The sequence below is a fragment of the Cherax quadricarinatus genome, chromosome 24 (assembly GCF_038502225.1).
Source record: "Cherax quadricarinatus isolate ZL_2023a chromosome 24, ASM3850222v1, whole genome shotgun sequence".
Taxonomy (NCBI): Eukaryota; Metazoa; Arthropoda; class Malacostraca; order Decapoda; family Parastacidae; genus Cherax; species Cherax quadricarinatus.
In genome coordinates this window covers 3,882,745-3,901,620 of record NC_091315.1, presented here as the reverse complement: position 1 = coordinate 3,901,620, position 18,876 = coordinate 3,882,745, and positions in this window count along the sequence as shown.

The following is an 18,876-nucleotide window of genomic DNA, read 5'->3' as shown; positions in this document are numbered from 1 at the left end:
GACACCAACAATGTTTGACAGTGTTGACAAGGACACCAACAATGTTTGACAGTGTTGACAAGGACACCAACAATGTTTGACAGTGTTGACAAGGACAGGCTGCAAGAGTATTTTTACTCTTTATTGACATGCTAAGTTGCAGTTATATTACTTGATGCTGGATGAGAAGTTAGAGGTGATGAATGAGAAGTTAGAGGTGTTGGATGAGAAGTTAGAGGTGATGAATGAGAAGTTAGAGGTGTTGCATGAGAACTTAGAGGTGATGAATGAGAAGTTAGAGGTGATGAATGAGAAGTTAGAGGTGTTGAATGAGAAGTTAGAGGTGATGAATGAGAAGTTAGAGGTGATGAATGAGAAGTTAGAGGTGTTGAATGAGAACTTAGAGGTGATGAATGAGAAGTTAGAGGTGATGAATGAGAAGTTAGAGGTGTTGCATGAGAACTTAGAGGTGATGAATGAGAAGTTAGAGGTGATGGATGAGAAGTTAGAGGTAATGAATGAGAATTTAGAGGTGTTGGATGAGAAGTTAGAGGTGTTGGATGAGAAGTTAGAGGTGATGGATGAGAAGTTAGAGGTGTTGAATGAGAAGTTAGAGGTAATGAATGAGAAGTTAGAGGTGTTGGATGAGAAGTTAGAGGTAATGAATGAGAAGTTAGAGGTGTTGGATGAGAAGTTAGAGGTGTTGAATGAGAAGTTAGAGGTAATGAATGAGAAGTTAGAGGTGTTGGATGAGAAGTTAGAGGTGTTGGATGAGAAGTTAGAGGTGTTGAATGAGAAGTTAGAGGTGATGAATGAGAAGTTAGAGGTGATGAATGAGAAGTTAGAGGTGTTGGATGAGAAGTTAGAGGTGTTGCATGAGAAGTTAGAGGTGATGGATGAGAAGTTAGAGGTGTTGGATGAGAAGTTAGAGGTGTTGCATGAGAAGTTAGAGGTGATGGATGAGAAGTTAGAGGTGTTGAATGAGAAGTTAGAGGTAATGAATGAGAAGTTAGAGGTGATGAATGAGAAGTTAGAGGTGATGAATGAGAAGTTAGAGGTGTTGGATGAGAAGTTAGAGGTGTTGAATGAGAAGTTAGAGGTGTTGAATGAGAAGTTAGAGGTAATGAATGAGAAGTTAGAGGTGATGAATGAGAAGTTAGAGGTGATGAATGAGAAGTTAGAGGTGATGAATGAGAAGTTAGAGGTGATGAATGAGAAGTTAGAGGTGTTGAATGAGAAGTTAGAGGTAATGAATGAGAAGTTAGAGGTGATGAATGAGAAGTTAGAGGTGATGAATGAGAAGTTAGAGGTGATGAATGAGAAGTTAGAGGTGTTGGATGAGAAGTTAGAGGTGATGAATGAGAAGTTAGAGGTGATGAATGAGAAGTTAGAGGTGATGAATGAGAAGTTAGAGGTGATGAATGAGAAGTTAGAGGTGATGAATGAGAAGTTAGAGGTGTTGGATGAGAAGTTAGAGGTGTTGGATGAGAAGTTAGAGATGTTGGATGAGAAGTTAGATGTGTTGGATGAGAAGTTAGAGGTGTTGGATGAGAAGTTAGATGTGTTGGATGAGAAGTTAGAGGTGTTGGATGAGAAGTTAGAGATGTTGGATGAGAAGTTAGAGGCGTTGGATGAGAAGTTAGAGGTGTTGGATGAGAAGTTAGAGGTGTTGGATGAGAAGTTAGAGGTGATGGATGAGAAGTTAGAGGTAATGAATGAGAATTTAGAGGTGTTGGATGAGAAGTTAGAGGTGTTGGATGAGAAGTTAGAGGTGATGGATGAGAAGTTAGAGGTGTTGAATGAGAAGTTAGAGGTAATGAATGAGAAGTTAGAGGTGTTGGATGAGAAGTTAGAGGTGTTGGATGAGAAGTTAGAGGTGTTGGATGAGAAGTTAGAGGTGATGAATGAGAAGTTAGAGGTAATGAATGAGAATTTAGAGGTGTTGGATGAGAAGTTAGAGGTGTTTGATGAGAAGTTAGAGGTGTTGGATGAGAAGTTAGAGGTGATGAATGAGAAGTTAGAGGTAATGAATGAGAATTTAGAGGTGTTGGATGAGAAGTTAGAGGTGTTGGATGAGAAGTTAGAGGTGATGAATGAGAAGTTATAGGTGATGAATGAGAAGTTATAGGTGATGAATGAGAAGTTAGAGGTGATGAATGAGAAGTTATAGGTGATGAATGAGAAGTTAGAGGTGATGAATGAGAAGTTAGAGGTGATGAATGAGAAGTTAGAGGTGATGAATGAGAAGTTAGAGGTGATGAATGAGAAGTTAGAGGTGATGAATGAGAAGTTAGAGGTGATGAATGAGAAGTTAGAGGTGTTGGATGAGAAGTTAGAGGTGTTGGATGAGAAGTTAGAGGTGTTGGATGAGAAGTTAGATGTGTTGGATGAGAAGTTAGAGGTGTTGGATGAGAAGTTAGAGATGTTGGATGAGAAGTTAGAGGCGTTGGATGAGAAGTTAGAGGTGTTGGATGAGAAGTTAGAGGTGTTGGATGAGAAGTTAGAGGTGTTGGATGAGAAGTTAGAGGTGTTGGATGAGAAGTTAGAGGTGTTGGATGAGAAGTTAGAGGTGTTGGATGAGAAGTTAGAGGTGTTGGATGAGAAGTTAGAGGTGTTGGATGAGAAGTTAGAGATGTTGGATGAGAAGTTAGAGATGTTGGATGAGAAGTTAGAGGCGTTGGATGAGAAGTTAGAGGTGTTGGATGAGAAGTTAGAGGTGTTGGATGAGAAGTTAGAGGTGTTGGATGAGAAGTTAGAGATGTTGGATGAGAAGTTAGAGGCGTTGGATGAGAAGTTAGAGGTGTTGGATGAGAAGTTAGAGGTGTTGGATGAGAAGTTAGAGGTGTTGGATGAGAAGTTAGAGGTGTTGGATGAGAAGTTAGAGGTGTTGGATGAGAAGTTAGAGGTGTTGGATGAGAAGTTAGAGATGTTGGATGAGAAGTTAGAGGCGTTGGATGAGAAGTTAGAGGTGTTGGATGAGAAGTTAGAGGTGTTGGATGAGAAGTTAGAGGTGTTGGATGAGAAGTTAGAGGTGTTGGATGAGAAGTTAGAGGTGTTGGATGAGAAGTTAGAGGTGTTGGATGAGAAGTTAGAGATGTTGGATGAGAAGTTAGAGGCGTTGGATGAGAAGTTAGAGGTGTTGGATGAGAAGTTAGAGGAGATGGATGAGAAGTTAGAGGTGTTGGATGAGAAGTTAGAGGTGATGAATTAGAAGTTAGATGTGATGAATGAGAAGTTAGAGGTGTTGGATGAGAAGTTATAGGTGCTTGATGAGAAGTTAGAGGTGTTCGATGAGAAGTTAGAGGTGATGGATGAGAAGTTAGAGGTGATGAATGAGAAGTTAGAGGTGATGAATGAGAAGTTAGAGGTGATGGATGAGAAGTTAGAGGAGATGGATGAGAAGTTAGAGGAGATGGATGAGAAGTTAGAGAAGATGGATGAGAAGTTAGAGAAGATGGATGAGAAGTTAGAGAAGATGGATGAGAAGTTAGAGAAGATGGATGAGAAGTTAGAGAAGATGGATGAGAAGTTAGAGAAGATGGATGAGAAGTTAGAGAAGATGGATGAGAAGTTAGAGGAGATGGATGAGAAGTTAGAGGAGATGGATGAGAAGTTAGAGGAGATGGATGAGAAGTTAGAGGAGATGGATGAGAAGTTAGAGGAGATGGATGAGAAGTTAGAGAAGATGGATGAGAAGTTAGAGGAGATGGATCAGACGTTAGAGATGGATGAGAAGTTAGAGGAGATGGATGAGAAGTTAGAGAAGATGGATCAGAAGTTAGAGGAGATGGATGAGAAGTTAGAGGAGATGGATCAGAAGTTAGAGGAGATGGATGAGAAGTTAGAGGAGATGGATGAGAAGTTAGAGAAGATGGATGAGAAGTTAGAGGAGATGGATGAGAAGTTAGAGGAGATGGATGAGAAGGATCTGTATTAAGTACACAAGGCTCTGTAATCATCATTGTGGGATATTTCAAGTTCTTACTGTATAATTAGATATTTTATTTCTTTTGTTTACCAGAAGTTTTGTATTAGTGAACGTAATTAATGATTTTGTTGTTAACTATTAAAATTTTATCGTACATAATTATGAAAGTGAGAAATGAAAATGTGAAAAGTGCCAGGAATTGTAAGTGTGTGTTAAAGTGATAAAAGTATAAAACAGATTTTATATAAAGTACACATCCATCCCGTACGTGGTCGTGTGGAGACGTACGTGGCCGGAGCCAGCCGGTGACGACACACAGGAAACAACAGAGGGATGGCTTTGTCTGTTTTAGTCAATAATTTATTTCTATATCCACAATTGTGCTGATTTTGATAGCTAGTGAGCCATGTACAACAGGACTGTTTGTAAGTGGGTATTTGTACATTATATTGTACTCTGTAAATTATATCGTTTAATATATCAAGTATGTGTTCTACCCATATTGTCATGTTTACATTTGGGTATACTTGTTGCCCCAAGGAGGGGTGTTAATGTTGCAGTTTAAAAACTGTAGTGTAAAGCACCCTTCTGGCAAGACAGTGATGGAGTGAATGATGGTGAAAGTTTTTCTTTTTCGGGCCACCCTGCCTTGGTGGGAATCGGCCAGTGTGATAATAATAATAATAATAATTGTTGCCCCATACATGTTATTGAACTGTTGCCGGATATTGTAGTCTATTTAAAAGGTTTAGTGATACCTGACCTTCGTCAGCAAGTGAAGTAATGATGGTGTGACCGGAATATATTACGGGGGTTTGTATGGAAGACAAGCTGTGTGGTGGTGAGTTCTGGCTGCCAGTTTGACGGCTGATGACACTCAGTGTGACTGCCAGTCTGTTGTCGTAGAGGACACAGTGTTGCTGTCAGTCTGATGGTTGAGGATATTCAGTGTAGCTGTCAGGCATGATAGCTACAGATTTACGTGCAATAATGGATCACAAAGAAGACAACATCAAATTATGTATGCAGTACATAATAATCCCAATCAACACACACACAGCATCCAAGGAATTTGGCAATCAGTGCATTCCGTAGTCAAAACCTACATTATCCTTGCTTGCCCTACACCAGCACTGGATATGGCACTGTGTCAGCCCTTCTTAGTATCAGGAAACAGAAAGCTGTTTCTGTCGTAGAAGTTTAAAAGGTGATTTGGGACAGTAAAGCAGTGCACGGCGAAGAGGAGGGACAGTGAGTGTGCTAAACGCACCCACACAAATACAAATATTTTTTATTTTATTTTTCATTTACTGGCAAATTTTCACTATCATATTGACCGCGAAAGCACGATAATTTAAGAAATTTTATATATATATTAAAAATTATGTTTTTTTTTTTAAACACGAGTTCGTAGATGTTTTTAGTAACCTTACGATTTTTAGGTTCCTTCAGATTAACATTCTGGCTTAAGCTTCACCATCTCCTACCAGATTGAAATCCTGGCTGTAATTCTTCATTTGTTCAAATGAAGGCAATCGTGCAATGATGAGAAGTTTATACTTAGGATATATGATCCGACCAGAGCATCTTCATTAGAAAAATGTAGGCACATTACTGACAAATACCTTTCTTACATGGTTGACTTCTGCATGCAATGTTTAAGCGAATGTACCTGACTGGGGCTGGCATCCTCGGAACTGTGTGTTGTGTCCAGTTGAAACCTTGATACTATATAGCACATGGCCGGGTATTACGTATAGTCAAGTGTGGGTATAAGGGTAACTGCTGAAAAGATGCTAGTTCTGTAAAGTCGATTTATTTTGTGGTTCTATCTACTCATCCTGATTTAATGTTACCCTCACTTGTAAATAATCTCAACTCATCCATCATATTTCTAGCACCTTGACTATTTGTGTAATATAAATTAGAAACATTCTAGTCTCTTTTCCATTCCTGTTCATTCCTGTTCGTCCACTATCCTTATTACTCTTCTTGCCACCTAGTACCACTGGCTGTCCAATATTCACCAATAACTTCACATAATTCTGCCTGCAACTGTTTTCCCTAAAACGTACACAATCTCTAAGCTGAGAATTCACTGTTTTCCTACAAAAACCCATACGACCAACTATTTCTAGTTTAAAGCCCTAACATCTCCCTTTACTGCATTAGCTAATGCTCCCACCCTAGACCTAGACAAGTGAACCCCATCCCTGGCATACATGTTATTTCTGCCATGGAAGAGGTCCCAGTTATCTATGAATATGAGCATTTTCCTTAAACTGTTTATCCAGCCAGTAACTAACACCAATTGACCTGGACAGTCATTCATTTCCAACTTCTCTCCCTGGCAAAATGCCAAGGAGAGGAGTTGCCCTTCTTTCTTCTTAATTATGTCCATCGCTGACCTAGACCTACTAATCAGGCCCTCACCCCTACGTCTGCCGACATCGCTGTCTCCAGCCCTAAGACTGATAATAGGTTTGCTCTCATTACTTCTCTTGATGTTGTCCTCATGGCTGGCAATATCCTCCACCACAGCCCCAGGAAAACACACCCTCTGCCTCGCCTTCCTATCTTTAAAAGACAAAGCGCCCTATCGATAAATGTGACATGACTGTCCCCAACTAAAACAATGTTCTTACTTTCACTGGCGGTGTTCATAATTTTCTCGATGGTCTTAGCAGGGATGGTCTTCGGTGGGATGTCTTCACTGGCTGGCTTTGCTGTGTCGTTAACAATGGCCCTTGTTGGAATTATCTTCGTCGGAATTATCTTCGTTGCTCGTTTTCACGGCAGTCTCCTGGACTTTCTTCTGCTTCAGCTTTGTCCCTTCAGCTCCAGCTAGCATCCATTCGTTAGTCCCGATCATCGACAACGTTGTTTCGGGGATAATCCTTGCACATTCCCTTCATTCGTAGAATTTCTCTTCTTTCTTCCAATAACTCTGCTGGAGTTATAGCTGCTCGTGGTCGAGGGAAGCCATCATCACAGTCTCTGCTAGCTAAGAACGGAGAGCGCACAAGTCACGTCTTGACAGGAATAAAGTTCACGTCACCACGAACATGAACATGGCAATGAACATGAACAATGAACATGCATAGCTTTTATTTTTAAACAGTCACTGAAAAAATCAGCAATTTCATTTATAAATAAATAATGAACAACCACAGCTGTCATCTACATGTGCCTAATATTCTGTCAGAGTAATTGCTTACCATGATTTGTTGTAAGGTATAATCAAATTATATTTTATTACATCTTTACCTTTATTTGCCTGAAATTACGTTTACAAAAGCCATTTCATCAGTAGGATAATAAAAATGAATCAGGATTAATTTGTGAAATGCATTGTCAGATATTTGCTGCGGCCCCGAACTGGAATTGGATCCTGGCTCACTACAGTTCTGGCCGACTGAAGCATTGTCGATCTTTCTGTCGCCCAAATCCAATAATCGTAATGACATAATCTCTTTTTTTTCACTGGCTGTGCAGAACTAAGCTGTGTGTTGGAGGCTGATTGGTGAAGCCCGGGTATCAAGTTCTGTGTGTGTGTGTGTGTGTGTGTGTGTGTGTGTGTGTGTGTGTGTGTGCCTGTGAGTCCTGGTGCGTGAGTGGTGATGACCAGACATCAAGTTGTACTCACCTAGTTGTGGTTGCAGGGGTTGAGTTACAGCTCCTGGCCCCGCCTCTTCAATGGTCGCTACTAGGTCACTCTCCCTGAACCATGAGCCTTATCATACCTCTTTTTAAAGCTATGTATGGATCCTGCCTCCACTACATCATTTTCCAGATTATTCCACTTCCTGACAACTCTTCGACTGAAGAAATACTTCCTAACATCCTTGTGATTCATCTGAGTCTTCAACTTCCTATTGTGTGTGTGTGTGTACTCACCTATTTGTACTCACCTATTTGTGGTTGCAGGGGTCGATTCACAGCTCCTGGCCCCGCCTCTTCGCTGATTGCTACTAGGTACTCTCTCTCCCTGCCCCATGAGCTCTATCATACCTCGCCTTAAAACTATGTATGGTTCCTGCCTCCACTACATCACTTTCTAGGCTATTCCAAGGCCTGACTACTCTATGACTGAAGAAATACTTCCTAACATCCCTTTGATTCATCTGAGTCTTCAACTTCCAATTGTGTGTGTGTGTGTGTGTGTGTGTATTCAGTGTACTTACCTAGTTGTGGTTGCAAGTGTCGATTCACAGCTCCTGGCCCCGCCTCTTCACTGGTCGCTACTAGGCCACTCTCCCCGATCCATGAGCTTTGTGGAGAAATTTTCTCCAGGAGGGGGGTATCAGCCCCCTTCAGCCCCCTTCAGCCCTCTCAGCCCTGAGGGGCCACTCAGAAGGGGCGAGCGTCTTGTTTACTGCTAGAGTGAGTAATTGATCACAGATGCTATGCCACGTAAGTCAAGTGACCTCTGCTCCTTGCAGCGGTGTTGCAACGTGTATTTTTATAAGAGACAGTACATCTCTTACTTAGCAGGACAATTAAGGAAAATCCTGCTCCCACTTTATTACCATAGTAAAACTAGTGTACATTGTTGTTTATGATTAAGACAGCAAGAAACAAACATTCTGCTTTGCTTCATCGAGGAGGTGACAAGGATGCAAGGCACTAGGTCAGCGTTTTTTTTTTTTGTGCTGGGGGCAGAGACGGCATGGAGCACTGTGGCGTCTGGCAGACTAACTTTGACTCTACTACGAGACACTGACGCCAGGATAACCAGCAAAGGACACTGATCTGTGCGTTAGTGTGAATAAAGTGTCTCACAAAACACAATAAACTCTTAAGAGAAGTGTGATCAGCTTCTCTTGTGATACATTGTGAACAATAAAGACGAATCTTGTGGAACATAGTGTACCAGTGTGCGTTTCCTAGACAATGGAAGACGTGGACATCCAAGGACACTTCAGCTTCTATCAAGTCACCGATATCTGTCGAAGGTGTTGAGAACACCATAGCTCACGTTACAAAGAGCAAGGTATGTTACGAATTTCTTGTAGATCGGGGGATTGCGCAATTCTTGAGTCACAAGGAGTTTGTAATCAACCTATAATCGGCAGTAAGGTGTGGACTTTTGAGTCCAAACAAGTAAGTATTTCGTCAGCCATCATCGAATGAAATATGCTGACATAACACCCCCTAGGGGTAATTTATACTTACAAATTGTATCTCTTGACAGCCCACTGTTGTGATGGTTTCGACAGCTTCTAGACCTCGTCTGCAGGGGCGGCTGTGTAGACGATTTGTTGTCATTTATCAGCTAAGTGTTCATTATATATATATATATATATATATATATAATAAACACAGCAGGTAAGGCCAAATTCTCAACAGAGTTTTGGTCCTTCAAACCAGATAAAGACCACACTGTGGTCCAAATATGTTGTACTACAGTGTACAAATAACCTATGAGCCAAGGTCCTTCGAAAAAAGCTGTAAAACTAGTGTTTTAACATAAGAACATAAGAAAGGAGGAACACTGCAGGAGGCCTGCTGGCCCATACTAGGCAGGTCCTTTACAATTCATCCCACTAACAAAACATTTGCCCTACCCAATTTTCAATGCCACCCAAGAAATAAGCTCTGATGTGAAAGTCCCACTCAAATCCAACCCATCCCACTCATGTACTTATCCAACCTAGATTTGAAACTACCCAAAGTCCCAGCCTCAATAACCCAACTAGGTAGACTGTTCCACTCATCAACTACCCTATTTCCAAACCAATACTTTCCGATGTCCTTTCTAAATCTAAACTTATCTAATTTAAATCCATTACTGCGCGTTCTCTCTTGGAGAGACATCCTCAAGACCTTATTAATATCCCCTTTATTAATACCTATCTTCCACTTATACACTTCGATCAGGTCTCCTCTCATTCTTCGTCTAACAAGTGAATGTAACTTAAGAGTCTTCAATCTTTCTTCATAAGGAAGATTTCTGATGCTATGTATTAATTTAGTCATCCTACGCTGAATGTTTTCTAACGAATTTATGTCCATTTTGTAATACGGAGACCAGAACTGAGCTGCATAATCAAGGTGAGGCCTTACTAATGATGTATAAAGCTGCAGTATGACCTCTGGACTTCTGTTGCTTACACTTCTTGATATAAATCCCAGTAATCTATTTGCCTTATTACGTACGCTTAGGCATTGCTGTCTTGGTTTAAGGTTGCTGCTCACCATAACCCCCAAGTCCTTTTCGTAATCTGTATGGCTAAGTTCTACATCATTTAATTTATAAGTACTAGGGTTATGGGCACTCCCAAGCTTCAGAACCTTGCATTTATCTACATTGAACTGCATCTGCCACTTTTCTGACCAAGAATAGAGTTTGTTTAAATCCTCCTGAAGTTCCCTAACATCTACGTTTGAATCAATTATCCTACCTATCTTTGTGTCATCGGCGAATTTGCTCATATCACTAGTAATTCCCTCATCAAGATCATTGATATATATTATAAATAACAACGGGCCCAAGACTGATCCCTGTGGAACGCCACTTGTTACAGATCCCCACTCGGATTTAACCCCATTTATGGACACTCTCTGCTTCCTGTCAGTGAGCCATGACTCGATCCACGAGAGCACTTTTCCCCCAATGCCATGAGCTGCCACTTTCTTTAACAGTCTATGGTGCGGAACTCTATCAAAAGCCTTACTAAAATCTAAGTAAATAATATCAAATTCTTTATTGTGGTCAACAGCCTCAAAAGCTTTACTGAAGAAAGTTAATAAATTAGTTAGACAAGACCGGCCTCTTGTGAATCCATGCTGAGTATCATTAATCAAGCTATGCTTATCGAGATGGCTTCTTATAATCTCAGCTATAATTGACTCTAGTAATTTGCCTACAATTGAGGTCAGGCTTATTGGGCGGTAATTTGACGGTAACGACTTGTCCCCTGTTTTAAAAATAGGAATTACATTAGCCATCTTCCACATATCAGACACTACACCTGTTTGAAGAGATAAATTAAAAATATTAGTTAATGGTTCACAGAGTTCCATTTTGCATTCCTTAAGAACCCTTGAAAAAACCTCATCAGGACCCGGCGACTTATTTTGCTTCAGTCTGTCTATCTGCCTCACAACCATCTCACTAGTGACTGTGATGTTACATAATTTATCTTCTTCTAGCCCACTGTAAAAATTAATTACTGGAATATTGTTAGTGTCTTCCTGTGTAAAAACTGAGAGAAAATAATTATTTAAAATCAAGCACATTTCATTCTCATTGTCAGTAAGGTGCCCATAGTTATTTTTAAGGGGACCTATCTTATCTCTAACTTTTGTTCTATAGACCTGGAAAAAACTTTTTGGGTTAGTTTTAGAATCCCTAGCAACTTTAATTTCATAGTCCCTTTTAGCTTTTCTTATCCCCTTTTTAATGTCCCTCTTAATGTCAATATACTGATTCATAAGATGACCCTCACCTCTTTTGATACGCCTATAAATTCCTTTCTTATGCCCTAGTAGATATTTGAGCCTATTATTCATCCATTTTGGGTCATTTCTATTTGATCTAATTTCTTTATATGGGATAAACGCTCTTTGAGCAGCATGTATAGTGTTCAGAAAACTGTCATATTGATAGCTCTCTTCGTTACCCCAGTCAACAGATGATAAGTGTTCTCTAAGCCCATCGTAATCTGCTAAGCGAAAATCTGGGACTGTTACTGAGTTATCGCTACTATCGTACTTCCATTCAATGCTAAATGTAATTGATTTGTGGTCGCTAGCACCCAGTTCCTCTGAAATTTCTAAATTATTAACAAGGGATTCATTGTTTGCCATAACTAAGTCAAGCAGGTTATTTCCCCTTGTAGGTTCTGTCACAAACTGCTTCAAAAAACAATCCTGAAATACTTCTAAGAAGTCGTACGATTCTAAATTCCCAGTCAAGAAATTCCAATCAACATGACTAAAGTTAAAGTCTCCTAGAATTACTACATTATCGTGCCTTGTGGCCTTAACAATTTCCTCCCATAGTAGTTTCCCTTGGTCCCTATCTAAGTTAGGGGGACGGTATATCACTCCTAAAATCAGTTTTTCATGCCCCTCTGAAAATTCTATCCAAACAGACTCTGTATGTGTTACTTCAGACTTAATACCCGTTTTTATGCAACAGTTCAAGCGATCTCGGACATACAATGCCACCCCACCCCCCCTCCCAATACTTCTATCTTCTTGGAACAATTTAAAACCCTGAATATGACATTCCGCAGGCATGTCCCGACTTTTTGAATTAAACCACGTCTCAGTTAAGGCAAATACATCAATGTTACCTACACTAGCAACTAATCTCAACTCGTCCATCTTATTCCTAGCACTACGGCAATTAGCATAATAAACATTGAAAGACTCTCCTTTCTCTTTACCCTTCCTGCTCATTTCTATTTTCCTACTAAACCTATTACTGTCCTTATCACCCAAGGTCCCTGGCTTTTCAATATCTATCTCGTTCTTATTATTACTAGTTTCCCTAGAACTCGTAATATTACTACACTGGGACTTCACTGTTTTCCTGCCAAAACCCATACCACTAACTATTCCTAGTTTAAAGTCCTAACTGCTCCCTCCACTGCAGTTGCCAGTGCTTCCACCCCACACCTAGATAAGTGAACCCCATCCCTAGCATACATGTCATTTCTGCCATAGAAGAGGTCCCAGTTGTCAATGAATGTTACCGCATTTTCCTTACAGTATTTGTCCAGCCAGCAATTGACACCAATATAAATCAGTATAAATGAGTCCCTCCAGACTCAATCACAGAGAATGGGCAGCCAAAAGAAAACGGGCGCTCACCCAGCATTCACCCAAACGAAAACGGGAGCTGGGTGACTCACCCAACAAGAAGACGGGGGACGGTATCCTGCACCCTCCATCATCTGCTCCAATCTTGAAATCGCTGAATAAGACAACACAACCCAAGTGATGATGTTTGTCTGAGTGTATATATACACAGTGTTTATAATGTTTATAGACAGAAATTAAGAGACAAGATTGTGTTAAAGTTTGTTTCTTATAGATTTACCTGTTATATTAAAGGAACTTATATATAAAGTGTAAGCTTTCAAATATATATTAACAGTGAAATTTATATATGTGTAAGTAATATTCACGTGTGATTACAGTTATACAGTGACATTTATAGTGTATAGTGAATGAAGTGTATAACATCGTTATTTACGATTAATCATCATGGTCAGGCTGACACAGCACACAAGCCATAAACACCAGACACATGTACGGTGTACCCTTCATGGTCATTGACCCTGAGGTTAAGCTTAGTGGGTCAGTAGTGTCTGACTCGATTATTGCTGACTTAAGCATAACAAAAACTCAGCTGTTTATAGCAGTACAGTGTTTTTTAAACACTCTAAGTGTGGTGCTAGAATTTTCAGTATACCATTAAAATGGCTTGTTTGAAAACTCAGTTTCAGTCTTTACAGACTAAGATTACACAATTAGAAAATCTAATTTCAGTCTGTCTAGGATTAACTCAAGATACAAACATAGATTTTGATGATCTTGAGGTCAAGTTTGGATTATTTACACAGCGTCTGGAAATAATTAATTCAGACTATACACATTATGAAAATAAATTTCTTGAATCAGATCCATCTGAAGATGAAATTAAAAATGTTTTGGATACTTTTAGTGATCAACAATTAAGGTGGACAGGAGTACAGGCTATCTGCCGTAAAACTCTGTCACAGAGACCTACTACTACTAGTGGTCAAACACCTGTTACACCTGTAACAACAAGTGTCCCATTACCAAGCTTACCTACATTGTCATTACCTATTTTCCAAGGTCATAATTATGAAGAATTCATTAGTGGTTTTCAATCCATAGTAAATTCACGAACTGACATAGATGAGATTGCCAAGTTCAATTACCTTAAATGTCTTGTGAAGGGAGAACCCTATGAACTGATTAAGTCATATCCGGTGGTTAAAGATAATTATCAAATAGCCTTACGTGTCTTAGCAGACAATTACTTCGATGATGACAAGGCTAGAGTTAGACATGCAGTCTTAATATCAAGCTTGAAGCCACCCAAACATTGTTATTCAGACTTACAGGCATTTAGAATTACATTAGACAATAGTCTCAGATCTCTAGATGCTAAATATGACCTAAGACAATGTGATTGGTTTATCAGTGGTATTGTACAAGATAAGTTGTCACCACAAACTATTGAACGATTAAATATTATGTTCAATAAACGCTATTTCACTTGTGAGGAAATTAGCAATGGTTTACAAACAATAGTTTCATGCATGCAAGCAACGAGACAAGATGAAGAATCCACAAATCCAGTGGATAATAAACCTTCAACTCAGTATAAAAAGAGTATACCTACTCCCACTAAACCACATAATGGGAAATCCCATATAGGCATTTATCAAGCTGTGAATACAACAGACAGTAAACAAACTGTCACACATAAACGTACTCCAAAATGTGTACTTTGTGATGGAACACATTGGGCACAGTATTGTAGTCAATACACATCAATGGAGGCACGTAAACAACGTGTTCATCAGCTGAAAAGATGCATCAAGTGTTTAGGTGAACACAAGGGAGGAAAATGCTCACTGAAGAAGTGTTTTAAATGCAAGGGTATGCATCATACAGCATTATGCCCAAATACTTTTGCTGAACAGCAGCAGACTTCCACAGAATCAGGAAGTCAACAAGCAACAGCATTAAATGTGAGAGATAAGTTTAAAGCAACTGCTCTCCCGATAGCTCGAGTTGAGTTATCTAATAAATTACACAAAACCAATGTGCTAACACTATTTGATCAAGGCTCACAAAGGTCCTTCATAAGAAGAACAGTATTGCAGAAACTGAATAAACAACCCTATGCCAAAATACAGTTAGATATAGCTGGTTTTTTCCATAATTCTGGTAAACAGACATATGACCTAGCCAAAATCACTGTTGGTCTAGGAAACAGGAAAAAGACAGTAGAAGCTGTGGTAGTAGATGATTTGCCTAAGTCTGTGCAGATCCAGGGATTAAAAGAAACAGTTGCAGCACTGAAAGCAGCTAAGGTCAAGTTAGCCTGTCCTGACATACAGACGGACACAATTAGTCCAATTGATTTAATCATTGGAAGTGATTATTATCACTGTTTTGTGCAAAATATAGTAAGTAAACATGAGGTTCACTTGCTGAAAACAGCAGGAGGCCACATGATATGTGGTCCCATTCCCTCTCAAAGTGGGAAAGAAGCTGATATTGATTCAGTGGAAAATGTACTAGTTACGAGAATAACCGCTGATCATGTACCACAGCAAAAATTATCATTACTGGAAGAACTGAATGAACCAGTTGATAAGTTGTGGGAGTTAGATGCGATAGGTATTGATGTAAATAAACCAAGCCCACAAGAGTCTCAGACTTATAACCAATATTTGGACACTGTCAAATATAAAGATGGACAGTATTGGGTTAGGTTACCATGGAAATTAAATCCACCACATCTACCTAGCAATTATCGCATGGCTTTCGGACAGATGAAAGCACAAATACATGAGCTCAGGAAGAATCCAGAGCTACTGACTGTCTATGATAATATCATACAAGAACAGTTGGACAATAAATTCATTGAGGAAATAGTCGAAGATAAGTTGAAGACAAACGCTCATTATCTCCCGCACCATGGAGTCAGAAAAGATTCTGAAACCACTCCACTACGTGTTGTATATAATTGCAGTGCACGTACAAATAAAGATGTAGCAAGTCTTAATGACTGTCTGATGACCGGACCCTCACTAACTGAGAAGCTTGGAGACGTGCTTATGAAATTTCGCACAAACCCATATGCCTACACGGCTGATATTTCCAAAGCTTTCTTAAGAGTAGGACTACAAGAAATAGATAGAGATTATACTCGATTCTTGTGGCCTGAAAATCCACATGATCCTCAAAGTCCTGTGAAAACTTATCGTTTCAAATCAGTATTATTTGGTACAACATCCTCTCCATTCTTACTAGAAGCTACTCTAAATACACATTTGAAGAAATCTGAAAGTCCCTTCAAAGAAATCTTAAAGAAAAGTTTCTATGTGGACAATCTTCAAGGTACTGTGAATAAAGAGGAGGATTTGAAATCCTTATACAGAGAAGCTAACAAGGAGATGAAAGAAGCAAATATGCCTCTAAGGATGTGGAATACAAATTCAAAGCAATTAAGGGAACTTATCAAAGAAGATTTCCCTGAAACTGAAATTCCTGATTGCAACAATATGCTGGGACTTAATTGGAACACACAGGAAGATACTTTGAGTCTCAAAAGGATAAACAATAAATCATGCAGTACACTCACTAAACGTAGTTTACTGTCAGAGGTATCACAATGTTTTGATCCTCTAGGACTCGTCTCACCAATTACCATAAAGGGTAAAATGCTTATGCAAGATGCATGGAAACTCAAAATTGGATGGGATGAGAACTTGCCTCTAGAAATGAGTCAAGCACGGGATGAAATATCCAAGGAGTTTAAACAACTTCATCAAATTAAACTTCCCAGACAAATAGGTCAAGAGGGAAACAAGTACACATTACATGTGTTCTGTGATGCGTCAACCAGAGGTTATGGCGCTGTAGCTTACATGAGTAATGCTGAAGGAAGTACACTAATTACTTCAAAGGCCAGGGTAGCACCCTTGAAGGTCAGAACAGTACCACAATTGGAACTGACAGCACTCTATGTAGGTACAAATTTAGCTGTCTATCTCAACAAAGTACTTGATCATCTCACTATTGAGAAAACCGTGATCTGGAGTGATAATGAGGCAGTTCTCCAGTGGTTAAGAAATAATAAGAGTAAGTTGGTCTATGTACAGAACAGAGTAGCAGAAATAAAAGAGATGCAGAGAGATTATCTCTTTCTCCACGTCTCTACCCAAGAGAATCCAGCTGACATGTTGTCACGTGGTGTCCCACTCAAGAAATTTGTGGATAATAAATTATGGCTCCACGGACCGAACTGGCTCTCTGATGAAAATAACTGGCCTCAGCAAAAAGCTCACATTATGCCAGAAGAAACAGTCTGCTTGAACACAGCAGAAATAAGTTGTGTAAATACTGCAGACACAACAGAAATAGTCATTGATGGATCTAATTACTCATCTTTGGGTAAACTCTTAAGAGTTACAGCTCTTGTCTTTAAATTCATTAAAGGAATTAAACCTGATTATGAATGTCTTGAACCCATTAAATACTGGGTGAAACTAATACAGAAAGATGTGTTCTCTACAGAATATAAATTTCTAGAAACACAAGATAAATCCCCAAAGAAACCTGCCATGATTAATTCTTTAGGACTTTATCTCGACTCAGAAAAGATTATAAGATGTCGAGGAAGAATTCATAATTCTTCACTACCTAAAGAAGCCATACATCCAATATTGATCCCCAAGAATCATTGGCTAACAAAACTGATTGTGCAAAACGCCCACAGTAACGTGTTACATGGTGGGGTAGCTGACACACTTTGTCATATACGACAATCCTACTGGATACCTCAAGGTCGACAAAGTGGAAAAAACAAATAAAGGACTGTATTACTTGTCGTCACTACGATATGCGAGTATGTCAGTATCCAGGTCCACCTCCATATCCCTCTGAAAGAGTTTGTCATATCACTCCATTTGAGGTGACAGGTGTAGATTATACTGGACCAATAATTTTAACCAACACTGTTGACAAAGTTCCCATCAAGGTGTACATCTGTTTGTTCACTTGTGCTACAACTAGAGCAGTACATCTAGAAGTAGCCACTGACATGTCTGCTGAAACTTTTATCAAATTATTCAGAAGGTTTGCAGCCAGAAGGGCATGTCCCAGACTGATGATTTCAGATAATGCAACGAACTTTGTTGCTGGTGCTGCTTATATAAGCAAGATCTTTGATCAACCAGAAGTACAACAGATGCTGAATCAACGCAGATGTCGTTGGAGATACATTCCTCCTAAATCTCCATGGCACGGCGGATTTTATGAAAGAATGATCGGCATTGTAAAACGTTGTTTAAGGAAGACTCTTCATCGTCAGAGAATAGACTTAGAAGAATTCCGTACAGTTGTGACTGAAATAGAAAATAGAGTCAACAACAGACCTCTAACTTATGTTACCGATGATCTGGACAATTTAGAAGTGTTAAGTCCATCTCATTTACTCCATGGCAGAAGGCTCGAACCTGTTCCTCCCATGAATGATAAAGAAATCATAGAGGATCCTACTTATTTCGAACCTGAGCAACTCAGACGTAAATTCAAACACCTTAATAAAGTGATTGAACGTTGGGAGAAAATTTGGCGAGAAGACTATCTCACCTCATTGAGAGAACACTTCTATGGAGCTGGTGTTCCTGAAAATCATAAGTCCTTAAGACCTGGTGACATAGTGATTATCGACAATGATGGTCCGAGGTCCCAATGGCCACTTGGAAAAATTGTGACCATATATCCTGATGCAAATGGAATCATCAGGACAGTTGATGTTTTGAGCAAAGGTGTAGTGAATAAGCGGACAATAAATAAACTAGTGCCGTTAGAATTACACAGTGTTGAAAACAAAATTAGTGATTCTCCAGAAACCACACAGACTAAAGCTGTTCAGAAAAGACAAGCAGCAGTGGTGGCGAGTGAGAAAATCAAATTAATGTTAAGTGATGAATAGTTCACCTGCAGCGAACCTCCGCCGCCCCCCAGTGTGGAGAAATTTTCTCCAGGAGGGGGGTATCAGCCCCCTTCAGCCCCCTTCAGCCCTCTCAGCCCTGAGGGGCCACTCAGAAGGGGCGAGCGTCTTGTTTACTGCTAGAGTGAGTAATTGATCACAGATGCTATGCCACGTAAGTCAAGTGACCTCTGCTCCTTGCAGCGGTGTTGCAAAGTGTATTTTTATAAGAGACAGTACATCTCTTACTTAG